The sequence below is a fragment of the Pleurodeles waltl genome, chromosome 7, assembly GCF_031143425.1.
Source record: "Pleurodeles waltl isolate 20211129_DDA chromosome 7, aPleWal1.hap1.20221129, whole genome shotgun sequence".
Classification (NCBI taxonomy): Eukaryota; Metazoa; Chordata; class Amphibia; order Caudata; family Salamandridae; genus Pleurodeles; species Pleurodeles waltl.
This window is the reverse complement of record NC_090446.1, coordinates 1118284015-1118297314: the sequence shown is the minus strand read 5'-3', so window position 1 is coordinate 1118297314 and position 13300 is coordinate 1118284015. Positions and strand designations below refer to the sequence as shown.

At 43.9% G+C, this 13300-nt stretch overlaps 1 protein-coding gene across 2 annotated transcripts in view; it reads right to left on the bottom strand.

Annotated features, from left to right (window-relative positions):
- Window positions 1-12933, bottom strand: part of LOC138245978 (proton channel OTOP2-like) — a 60249-nt gene extending 47316 nt beyond the window's left edge. For both annotated transcript variants that reach the window (XM_069200097.1, XM_069200099.1), the window contains exon 1: window positions 12777-12933. The gene's annotated coding sequence lies outside the window, so the exon portion shown is untranslated. The remainder of the gene's footprint in view (window positions 1-12776) is intronic.
- Between the last annotated feature and the right edge of the window lie 367 nt (window positions 12934-13300).

Below are 13300 nucleotides of genomic sequence, written 5' to 3'. Positions count from 1 at the left end.
TAATGGGCAAGTGTGTCTGAAACGAGAACTCCGAGCAGTCAACATTGCATGGGCGGGCTGTGCCTTTCCTCTAATCCTCAGGTGCAGCGCTCCTGTATTTCAACACTGACGGGCATGCGTCCAACCAGGACACAGCACGAGTCTCACAATGTGGCATATACGAACACCTCACATGGTGTTAGACAATGACACTTCCAGTACATAAAGTAACCCGTCTTGTTGCTTTCGTGTTTATGTGTATAGTGTACTTTTATCGCTTTAACTAATCACCATGCTGTCGGTTGAGTGTCATGTGCAGGCCATGACCTTGTTACACAGTGTCTACCCCTCGGAAGGCGCAGCAGTCACTCGTCACTCTGCCAAGCCGCCGCTGCAGGTTTGTGGCAATATTTCAGGTGTGGTTCAGTTGATTTCACGTTTTGTGACCACCTCTTTTGAGTGCCACGTGCAATGTGACATGGTGTCGCCCTGAAATAAATCTCAACTAGTGTATTTTTATAGAGCTGTGAAGCCAAACCTGTAGGGAATTTTGCTGTGGCGACCAACATACGTCCCAGGACACTGAGCTATGAGACAATGACAAAAATTAATTGCACTCTGATGGCAGGACCTCCTCTTTCTGGGACCCTGAATCTTTCCGACAGCCCCAGATCCCGTCGCGGTTTTTGCATCCGGTCTGCACTTTTCCCCTTAACTCTTTCATGGGGTTCTGCAATGCTTATACTGTTAGCCGCTGCTTGCCCCGCCATCTTTGGTTGGCCTATCCGTCATGTCGCCACCCCATGCCTCTTTTTTCATTTCCCTCATGAGCCCCATGTCACTTCGCTGCTCCTGTCTTCACCCCTTTTAACATTGCATTTATCTCTCCGGACTCATGCGCTCATCTCGCGGCCCGTGCATCCACAAACAAACATACCCCCGTCTCACTGCCAGATGATTTATTAAATAAGCACCCCCATAAAACCCAACTATGCCTCCTCCCAATTGATATTCATAAATGCCCCTCCCGATGTATGCAAACGATCTGCTGTTAATAGATTGAAGACCAATTAAGTCACGGCGAAACTTTGCTGCTCTGTGGACTATTCAAAATAAATATATTACGGTATTAGAAACTGTAGAAACACTAGGTGTGCACTGGAAGCTGTAATCAAAACTCATTGGTCGGGTTTCCTTATGATGAGAAAATAGAAACTGCAAGGGAACTTAGTTAGACTTATGTTAGAGCTTATGCCTCTTGAACTGCAGATTCAATATAGAATGACCTTTGCAACATCACAGGACACACTTTTTTATTAGAAGCAAACATGAATTTGAACATCATTGCTCATTAATTTACTTAAATGTACCCCAAAAACTGATTGTCCAGAATATGTCAATACATACAGGGCCATATTTATGAGCCCAGTCGTGTCACACCTGAGCCATGCAACATAGTGCATGCATGAGGCAGCTCAAAAATTTGATTTTGGAAGCCACGCAAGGCCACCTTGCGTGGCCCTGAGTGGCTTCATAAATTTGGAGTAAAGCAACGCAGTGCAAATCGCTGCTTTGCGTTACTCTGCCCCTGGGTGGCATTCTATGAGTGATGCATGGGTGCTCCCATGGAACATCCATGGATTTTGCCACATTCTGTGATTTACCAGAAGTGATGAACCTGGAAATGCGTCAAAATGCTTCGCCTTCTGAGGTGAGGCATAACAAGGGCAAATATCTTTATTTCTCCGCCTTTTTTCCTCTTTCTATATGTGCTACTTTCTGCATAGAGGAAAATGCCTCAGGGAATTGTTTTTGTGCAGGAAGGTGCCCTCGTCTGCACAAAAGCACTCCTCCTTACATCACAGGCAACCTTGCACCATAGTGCAAGGGTGCCTGTGTTGGTGCTAGTCTGGCCAAACAGTGTCAGCACAGGGACGAAGGTAGGATCCACTGTATTATATTAAATCAGCACATTCCTGCCCTTTGCCTGACAGAATGACTTGCTGCACGCTATCACATAGTCATAAATATGCTCCAGTCTTAAATGTACAGAAATATGACCACATCTCCATGACCTAGGTTTGCGCCAAAATGGTGCAGCTACCAGACGCTGGCATAACGAGGAGAAATATCATTATTTTTCCTCGTTACTTCCTCTTTGCATGCGTGCTGCATTCTGCAAGACACATTCAAAGAGGACTACGCCTCTAAGGATAGTTTTTGTGCAGGAAGATACTGCTTCCTGCACAAAAACTACCCTGCCGCCCACAATGGAGACACCGTTGCACCATTCCACAAGAGTGCTTTTGTTGGCGTTAGGCAGCCTCAAATGTGCCAGCACAAGGAGAGAGCTGAACAGCGCCATATGTTTGTAAATATGACGCAGTTCAGCTCTCCTGTTCATGCAACGCAGTGCAGCAACTTGCCTTGCCGCACTGCACTTAGTGAACTGTTAGTAAGAGCGTCACTACTTATTAAATTGCCCTAAAGCAGGTGATAAAATCCTTGATTCGTAAATGGGAGGAGATTATAGTATTACTTTCCCTTAATCTTTCCAGCATGTAAAAAGCAATTACAATACAACTCTGGCTTTTTCCTGTTTTAAACTCAAATTAAAGACCCCCTTAATTGAATTGTTGGAGTCATGGTTTTGAGTCCAGTTGTCAATATGTTGTTGATTGGTTGCATTTACGGGCTTCTTAAGGTAAATGGGTAATTATATGTTTAGTTATTTACTGTGATGTTCATATTTGTAATTTGTTACTGTTTTTGTTTTTTAATTACTTTTAATTATACAAAGTTATCATTTTTATGTTGCCTTTTTTGTGCTTTGATTTTCAAATGTTGCATTTGTGCTGTGGAAACCTGAAGCTTGGTTTTCTCAGCCATTGTAGGATTCCATGAGTAAAAACACGCCTTAATTTGTAAACAAATGAGTGCCGCTGCCCAATTGTTTTCTCAGACACAGCTGGCGCAGATGAATGTCAGGATTGCAGAGTACCAACATGTGTAGTCTTTATCCATCTCTTGCCTATTTCTTCCACCACTAGGCACTCCCCGTCCCTTCATTTGACTCTTCCAGGTTCTTTTTCATCCTTACTTCACCCCATTCTCACTGTTTTCCCATCGTTATCCTAATCCTCATTTTGTTGTTTGCTCTCTCTTGCTGTAAGTCAAAGTCTGATATGGAAAAAAAAAGCGTTGGTACCCAAAATGAGTGCTGCTTGGCCCCATCAGCACCCACGCCTGAAAGAAAGCACTGAATAAAAGAAGCAACCAAAATAAACACCTTCAGCAGAGCTCTTGGTGTTTTCTCCTGCCCGGGAATGGACATGGGCTCTGTTATCTCCAAGCACTCTGCTGTTTTGGTGCCTCAGACACCACTGTTGCTCTTTTTTCTCCTCCTTATTTTCAGCTGTAGTGCTTCGAGGACTGAATCTATTAGGTAGTAAACAGTGACAGAGCCTTCCAGTCTTTAGGTAGCTAGGCAGTGCATATTTATAGCATGTTTTATTGCGCCATGTTGGTTTTCATGTGTAACCAGGCTCAATCGTGAGGGCACCAGTTTTAATTCTGCAGACCTCACCTACATAGTGGATGAATGGCCTCTTCAAACCAAGAAATCCCAGAAGAGGAAGTAGAAAATTAATGAGTCAGTTCCTTGTTTTACGACATTCAGTGCTCTTGCAGGTGTAATGAAATACACATACGTCAAAGGATTTCCTCATTTTTCTCTCTGTGGTTAGAAATAAATTAAAGATAATGCCTCAATTCTTTCTCCTTCTGACTCAGGAAGTCACGAAAGCTAAGTGTCTATGTTAGTGGATTCCCATTTGAAGAAGGCAAAGTCTTAGCACTTGGGCTCACTCACATACCAGTAAAGTGTCTTTAAGAAGTGCTAAGCCAGGGAGCTCACCCGAGTACAAACTTTCTTAGATCGGCTCAAGCCAACACTGAACTGTCTTTTATAGACTGGCCTCTATCAATGATTACATCACTGTTGAAGTCCTACGTCTGCACAACCATGCTCTTCATGGAAACACTCCTGCTTTTATTAAGAAATGTCTTCAACTCTACATCCCTCAATGCTCCTGTTGATCTGAGTGAAAACTTGAAAGGCACACATCAGCAGTCGATGTCTTTAGATTCTCATCCTACTTTAGGGAAATCTCTCCCTCTGGCATGAGACCCATCTCTTCCTTTCGTACTTTTTAACGAGCTCTGACGACCCATTGTATTTTAATTGACTCCACTTAAGCATACATTTATTTAGGGCTCGGTCTTGATTATGTATGTTTTCACCCCGGAGCCATGAAACCTTTGGGTGTTTCAGTTCTGTATAACAGCCGCATAACATTAATATTAACACACAGATTGAAAAAGTAGGCAATACCCTCATCTCGTGCCAAGGCGAGAAACAGCTACAGCACATGAATTTCATGCAAGAACAAAAGAAAAACAAGCATTTGCAATGCAATAGGTCTCGCATTTGTGAGAGTTAGAGCTATCAGCGTTGTAAATTACAATGTCTTTTACCTATGTCTTTTGGTTTGTACTGTAGTGAAAGTGTGAACAGAGACACAGCTGCCACAGTGTCTAGAGGACCAAGGATGGAGGATTATCTCTGGGAACAGAGACACGGCTGCAGCACTGCCTAGAGGATTTGGAATGGGGGAGTTACTCACGAGAACAGAGAAGCATCTGCAGCATTGCCTAGAGCAGTCTTCTACTAGTAGTTCTTCTGGATGCAGTTTAGTCAACTAAATTAGAAGCCTTTGGTTGGTTTAATTTATACATATGCCTACCAAAGATGAAAAGCATGTATTTTAAACAAAAATTATTTTCAGATTTTATAAGCTGATGTTTGTAGGAAAATGGATGAGTTTGCAAAATATATTTAAAGCTGATATATAAGTGAAATTAAATGGTTCTGGGAAGTCTTATTACCATGGGGCTGGGGGCATTGCAGCTATGGCTGTTACATATTACACCGTGTAGAGGAATTTGACACTAATAAAGCATTTTTATATCACTGCTAGCAACCGTGACTGATAAACCAAATCTTTGGTGCATATGGTGGGCACTAATGTAATCTTGTCCGATACAGTACCCCTTGGCTGTCTAATACGAGGGGCTTGGGGTATCAACAAAAATGAGCAATCAAAATATTTCCCTTTAGAAAGCTAATAGGTTAGCCCATTGCCAGCTTGGAGACTGTACCAATTTTCCTACCTTTCGATTGCCACTATAATGAGATGGCAGCTGTACTGCACCAGAGATAAAAATAAATAGCTTTCATATATACAGAGCTCTCCTGCCATACACAAGGCAGGAATTTGCATGTATTGTTCACGGAGAGGGATCGGGGGAGGGTGTGGGCCTTTTCTTCCCCTTCCCCTCTGTTTGCATCCTACACAAACATTTTAGGCATTAAGAGATCGAACTCCTGCTGGATGTGGCGCGGTTTGAAATTACGCTGTTTGTTCCAACTCTGGAGGGCGTTTTGTTTGTATATGGAATGGATTCTAGATGGCGAGGGGAGCATCCCAAGTGCAGGTATCTGGGAGGAGCGGAGCTGAGGCCGGCCGCTCTGCTCTTTTGTGGGCCCTTCAGAGGAGCTTGATGTGGGGGGTGGGGGATTTTTTTCAATTAATCTTTTCATTCAAAGGAACAAAACCCCTGGGGTCAGCTGAGGGATGGAGAGGAAGGATGGAGAAAGGGGGAGACAGACACATTGCAGCACAGCTGCAGGTGCCAGAGTACCTCCGCATGACTTAAGAGTTTGCAAGTATTGCCAAATCCCTTGTGATTCCATAGTCTTGCCACATTTATCACTATTAATAACAGCTACACAGGTTTGTAACTCCAACTGGTGGACACTACCCTCAGAAGAGAGGGTATTATTCGTCAGACCCCGCTCCTCGAAGAGGTCCCATGCTGGGTGGTGCTCCTGGCAGTTGGAATCCATGGGACACCCTGTTTTACACGGTTGTCATTGTAAACATAGACGGCATAATTAAACTGCGAGTTAAATGTGTAGTGTAAGGTCAGACTGAAGAGAAAACTGGCCATGTGAGTGAATCAGACAATCCCTAGGTTACGGTCAGAGCTGCCGACTTTGGTACTGGGGAACGAGGTTCGAGTCGCAGCTCAACACTCCATAATTCTGGGCATGTCACTTAATGTCTCCCTGGCATTGCCTATAAATATCAAATGAATGGGATCTTTTGGGAGAGCTATGGAGCAAGCAGAAGAGTATTTAATTTCAGAAGCACAGTGCCAGAAGCAAAATGGGGTGACGAGGGCAGGGAAAGTGACAGGGGGTTAGAAGAATTGGTACCTGCATCGTAGCGATGGCCACTAATCAAGTGGAATCAATCTGTGTGAGGCCAGTGCTTCTCAGCTCTAAACGTAAGTGATGTATCAGTAGGTGAACCAATTAGGAGGCAGCAAAGAAGAGTGACACTGTAGTTAATCTGTGATAAGCAGCAGGCGGGATCAAAGTCCTATTTCAAATACAGCAGGTCTTGCAGACAGCACATGTGCGCTGCCTAGGCTTGACCTAAACAATGTACACATGTAAAAAAAAGTCCAAATGGAAATTTCTCAAGAATTTGTTGTGTTAGTTAAAATTTACAATATGATAAATCTGACTGTCATCAAGCCTGTCTCCGAGTACTTGGCACGGTATGGCAGTAAATGTCTTCGGATTACAACTAGCTGAGGTTGTACTGGTCCAAAATGAGCTGGAGACAGTGGGCTGTGAGTTCCATTGGTGACTGGGAAGCAGGAGTGAAAAAAACATCAAATAATGCGGCCCCCCTCTCCTTCTGATTAAGGTCTGTAGCCCTGGGGTTCACTTTGACAATAGTCCTCATTTACGAGCCGAGCCAGCATCTACATTAAAATGTAGCCTTTATAACCCCCCTCCCCAATGCTGAAAGGTTTAAAATCCTTTTTTCGCGGCTCAGGAACCCCAAGGATTGTTTCTTATCTTTGATGTAAAATTAGTATAATACATTATACACCAAGTATGCATGCACACCTGTGTCTTTGGGCTTCATATCTTGTACAATGCAGTTGCCAGCATTTTGAGACTAGTTTCTTGCTTCATGCACCTAACCATAGTGCACCTAGATCTTCACTGGCTTATTATGTCCTTCAGAGTCTAGCCATGATGGTCTGGTAAACTTTTCAGGGACTGAAATCTTTCCTGCCCTAACAGATGCATCAAAGAAAGGAGGGGTACAATATTAAGACCTCAAAGTCTGCCTGCACAAGTGCTCCTACCTCAGAAGGTCAGACCGTCTTGAAAAATGATTAATGAAAGGAAGTGTAATGCACGTCCAAGAAACTGCCCAATGTCATCTAAACTAGACTCAGGTATTTCACCAGTAGTTTATCAGTCTACATCGAAATGTCAAGGCGAGCAAAACAGCCCACTAATTCTTTAACATTGCTCTTGTTCTGAGAGGAACACTGGCTACTATCTGGGGAGTAATAGGGTTTGGCCATCTTCACTAGAGGCAGTCAGGCCTCCACTCAATGCATAACTAAATCGAGTGCAGCAGTTTCAACACCGGACATAACGATACCCTGCAAAGTTACCCCACGGTACCAGTTATCCCTTGTGGAATGGGAAATAACACTGGAAATTGGTATTTCCGCACCTGTAACTGTATGTCATTCCTAAATTCCAGGTTTTTTTTGTGTGAACATATGCCCTCGATTTTGCTCACTGTCTGCCTCTTTGTGCCCATTTTGGTGGAAAAGTACTATTTCCATCCAAATCTGTATTAAGAGGCAAGTCGGACTGATGGCTGAATGTATCCTGTTGTAAAGCTGAGGAGGTCTAACTAAGGTACCAAATGACTCAGCTAGCCAAAGCCGGCTCTAGAGCATCAGATTGAAAATGACCCCCATATACTGCCTGTCCTTATTCACTGTCAGCCACCTCGTGTTGTGCTGCAGAAAAAAATGTCAAAGGTTTATCTTCGCTTTTGGCAGAACTCTAGGCAGGGCGCTCAACCTGCAACATACATCCAGCTGACACCACTCCTTAAGGTGGTCCTCGTGGTGTCAGGGGCGTAGCTTCAGAGGGGTCGTTTGGGGTGTTACACCCCCTAATAAATGCATTCAATAGTAAATTGTTGGGTACAACAGGTGCTTTCAGTTGGGTGGCTGTCGGATTTCACTTGGGAGTTTACATACGCATAGACAAAAGTACACACACACGTCTCTGTTTTAAAGATCTTAAACATGTTGGTTATTTTAGAAAAATGTTTTAAGTACTCCTAGCAAGCCCCACTACTCTCCCTTTTGACTACCCCTTAAAGCCCCCCTCAAGGACTGCTCCTCACATAATCTATTTTAATGATATGTCAGTGTGATTGTTGTAAAATCTGAAGTTCCCCCCACCCCCTTACTGACAAAGCAACACCCTTGGAAGGTGTCCACCTCGTCTCTACCCAGGTCAAACAGGATTGTTTTAGAAGCCATCCTAGAGTCATTTGATGATCATCCAACCACATTAGAAGTAATTTTCACATCATCAGACATCATCAAGCTCTTGAAGTCATCAGGAAAGCTTAAAAGCTCAGCCTGATGATTTGAGGATGACTTGAAAATGAGTACCTGATGACTTCAGAAGGTGTCATTATTCCTGATGATTTAAGGATGACTAGAAAATGAGTATTCGATGACTTCAGTAGGTGTCATTATTTCTGATGATTTGAGGATGACTTGAAAATGAGTATCCAATGACTTCAGGAGGTGTCATTATTCCTGATGATTTAAAGATGACTTGAAAATGAGTATCTGATGACTTCAGAAGGTGCCATTATTCCTGATGATTTAAGAACGATGTCATTCACCTGAGACAGCCCCCCACACTTCTGTGCTCCAGGAAAAAGACAAAATCCTTCCTGTTCCCAAGAAACGTAACCAAACCCTCCTTTGCCTCTAACGATCCGTGTCCGACCACTTTCACTCCCCCACCCCCATCCCATGAGGACATTTTCATGCATCCTCTGCCTCTATTACTGTCTTCCATCCAGGACCTTTTGCTAACGCACATTGATGCATCAGCAGCCCGAACATACCACTCACAACACTGTGCCACTCAGAGCACTTCACTTCCCCCGCAGGATAGCTTCAGGCCATACAATCACTGCCAACAAAGTGACAACAAATATGAAATAAAATGAGTGCCAAACTGACATTGGATTTACCTGAAATGAATTCAGGACGTGCCCGGCACACTCAGTGCACTAAACTGGCCTAGAGACTTTGTGCTAGGTGCCAGTCTTACCTAGCACACAATTATTCATTTTATCAAGCACCAATGGATAAAATGCCGAGGCAGTACTGGTGGCCTTTGAACCAGTTTTACCAACCATTTGGAATCATTTTCAAAGTAAGCCCTGTAAATTCTCCAAATGCAATGAACACAATGATCCCATTGTGAGTAATGGGTAACTGAATGAGGACATAGCAGGCGGCCATAATTATTGTTACCGGTGAAATTTCCTCATGAAATTCCTGCAACTGGTAGTTAATCCCCACTGAATGGGGATGTACGTTGCAGAGCAGGTGGAATTCCACAAGGTAGTCCTAGTTCATTGTAGATAAACATGCCTATTGATCACTTCCTTTGAACAGGTGGTAAATGCAAGGGGCGCCTGAATCGAGGCGCCGAAGGGGGGTGACGGGGTCGACACCCGTGTCTTGGCAGTAGTAAACACTTTGTAATCCCCTCTTGCCAAAGAAAAGGGACGAACAAGGCCAGGATCCGAGGCCTGGTTGCTGTCGTGCAAAAGCCTCCTGTGGTTTCACGGGGCGGATTTTCGAGTCCAGTGCTCCTGCGCCCAGCAAAACCAGGTGCGGGAAGTCAGGACCATTTGTATCATGCGGCGCGATATCCCATCCGGGGATGCCACTCCATGTGACCGGTAGTCAGGCCCTATGTGGTTAAACGTGTGCACAACAGCATGCTCTAACCCATTATGATACCTTAAATAGCAGAACTCGGTGATACCCTGATATTTGGTACGCTTTATTCTAAAATAAACATCGCAACTACAATTAGTTTGTTTTACATTGGGACGGTATATTGCCAAATGATCAAGCCTTACATGCAAGACCGCTAGATTAAAGACTGTATTTTAACTGGAACCTGGACTTCGCTATTTTAGAAAACGTGTACACCCTCTAAGTAGGGTAGAAATAAAATCCAATCCACCCACTCATGAACAAAGGAGAAAGCATGGCCAATGTAAGAAGGACTGTGTGAATTTGAAATGAAAACTAAAGAAAAAAAAATAACATTGGCAATCAAAAGAAATAAGAAAAGCACATCAGATTGGTTTACCATTCCCCAAGGATTATCACAGCCATGGAAGGGTCAAAGAAGAACAAAAGGGCAGAAAGGGCAGTAAGTATCAGCATTTAATGTGATGTGTTGACAGCCATGTCACAATATTAGCTGTTTCTTCCATGTAGTGCCTGGTACACTGGTTTGTTTGTTTGCAACTATGTGTCATTATAGCAAAACAGATTCGAAAATGCAGTACAATGAGATTCCTTCGCTGTATAAAATTTTGGAGCATTTTTCTGTAACCATCGAATAATCTGCATTAAGTATTAAAATGTTTCTACCATTGTTCTCTTCCAACTACATGCAGTACACTTAGGCTGAAAACATAAAAGTCACCTCTGTGATCCTGAGAGCATCCAGTCTTCAGGTTCTGCTAGTTCTGAGCTGATGAAACTCTACAAGGATTATTTGCATCCACTTCATCCATCAGGGCGGGACCTGCTATAACTGCAGACTGTCCAAAGTGTTGCCGCAAGGCATCAGTCTGTCCTCATTAAGAAGGCTTCAATCTCCCCAAAAATAAGGCTTCCTCTTGATTTGTAGCAGAGGGCGTTTTATTTCAATGGCTCTCTTTCATGTAGGTGCTTAGCTACTATCAGAAAATGGAGTACCGGAGCCCCCAGTAAGTACACGGTTAACTGAGAAAATGTGTTGGCACAACCTTCGTAGAGACAAATAACAGCTACACAAAATGAAAAGGGTAGAAGGAAAAACGAGATTATTTTGGGATAAAGGATCCACCTAGAAAAAAAATAAGTAGTGCACACTGTCACCCCAGTGGTGTGGCCAAACCACTGATACGAAGTGATGTTCCTTAGGCAAGATTCACAGGAACACATCACCAATTCTACAATTCAATCAAAGAGATATTAGGTTGTTCGTATAATACTCTCTTTTCCCACCAGTAAATGTGTCTATGTAATAGACTAATAATATGCCCACGACTAACACTTTGTTTCTCTGAATTCTGGAGATGTGTATGACTAGCATGAATATAGCAAGCCATACGTGTGATTTGCAGCTCTGAATGAGCCGAGGCCTCTAAAATAACTAGTTGGTGGTACATTGGAGGTGCTGTGAATCACAAAGACTGCTTAGGAAACAAGTGTATGTAAGTTAGCAAGGAAAGTAGATGCACGTTCTGCAAAGGATAGTTTGGATTTAGGTCCTCCATGTGATGAAGAAACAAGAATGTCAGTCCCATAAATAGTGGTGAAGGTTTGTGGTCCCTGTTAAGCAGCTTCTATGAGCACTGTTGACAGCATGCCATTTGCTAAAGATGGTTCATGACAGCATGTCATTTCCTGAGGATCACTGATGACAGCGTGCCCCTTGCTGAAGATGCTGACAACAAAGTGCTCCGTTGCCAAAGGCAGCTGGTGACAAGGAGGCTTACTGCAGAAAACTGATGAAGACAAGGGGCTCCTGCTAATGATCACTGGTGGCACTATGTCCCTGCTACAGATCGATTTTGACAGACGACCTATGATGATCTCTGGTGATAGTGTTCCCTAACGATGACCGCAAGTTTGTAGCTGAAGATCTCTGGTGACAGCAAGTCTGAGGTGGCTGAGGACTGCCTGGCCGGTCATGAAGTTTGCTGGTAAATTGCTGGTGCCAGGAGCCTCTTGTTGAGGTTCAATAGTAAGAGTCCGCCTTGCCTCCAAGAATGATGTGTCTGTGGTACCCATACAGCTGATTCTGGCCCCTCTATTGAAGACAGCAGGGGACTTTGTGGCCTCGTTGCTAACTGTGGCTGGTATAATAAAGAATACAGCAAGTGCTAGAACCCACGTCTACAGGACATTCTCTGTCTGAAAGATGTCAGCTTAAACACCACGTGTATCTATAATATTCTCAACTGGTGATCAATACTTTATCAGTTTTATAGTGAGTTTGTTCCAAATGTAACTACTCATACCTTTACTTAGGGAAACATTATTCCTCTGTGATAGATTCACTATAACAACGACACCGGTTTGGCACAGGGATTCCTTAGGTGCAATGCTTACATAAATGATCATTTAACCTCTTGAGCACAAAACATCATACAAAATGTGACATATAAACAATATTAAAACCGTGTACATTTATTATTGCCACGCTCCTTGTAAGTGTTAATGCGTATTAAAGTACTTCACAGAAATGGTACACCACTGTATTAATTAGCAAAAAGGGACATTTTAACACAAAGGTAAACAAGTTATCAATTGAGCGCCACATGTACTTCAGAAAATACACTTTTAAAACCAGGCTTTAACTGCATGTATGGCGCTATTAATGAAGTAATTGTCTGCCACCAAGGTTACCCCTAGCCCACCCCTTGCACCTGTGAATCAGTTTACAACGATTAAACAAAGACGTAAGAAAAGCGTTCACCAAACCGGCACGAAACGTGAACGGCAGGTACCAAGAACCTTACCTGACTGCAGGACAGGGATGCCTCTTCTGGAGTGCCCCGCGGCTGCCCTCCCCTGTTAAATACTGCGCTCACCTCCCCGCAGAGGGATTCAGGAGGAGTTTGTCCTTTCCCAGATGTTGCGGAAAGACACTGTCCTCCAATCCTCCGACTACCTGACGATTTGGGAATGTACCTCTGGAGGCGGATCTAGCGAGAAGCCACGATGACAGGATGGCTCATCAGACTGGTTCTGGCCCTGGATGGCACGCCCGTGATGCTGAATAGAATTATACACTGGCAGCGCTGCAGGTAACAGGGCCACGTGGGAAGGTCTGCAGCCCGTGCGGGGCCCTGGGCTCCATTGTAGGGTTCGCAGCCGGTGCCAGAAAAGAGAGCTCGCAACTGGGGCACGGTACAGGGGTTTCTGAGAAATGACATAGCTGGTAGCAGCATGGGTGTAATGCGGCTGGGTCTGCAGCTGGGAATTGGATTATTGTGGAATTCGTACAGTGGGTCCCAGAAAAGGGGACAATGCAGTGTGTCTG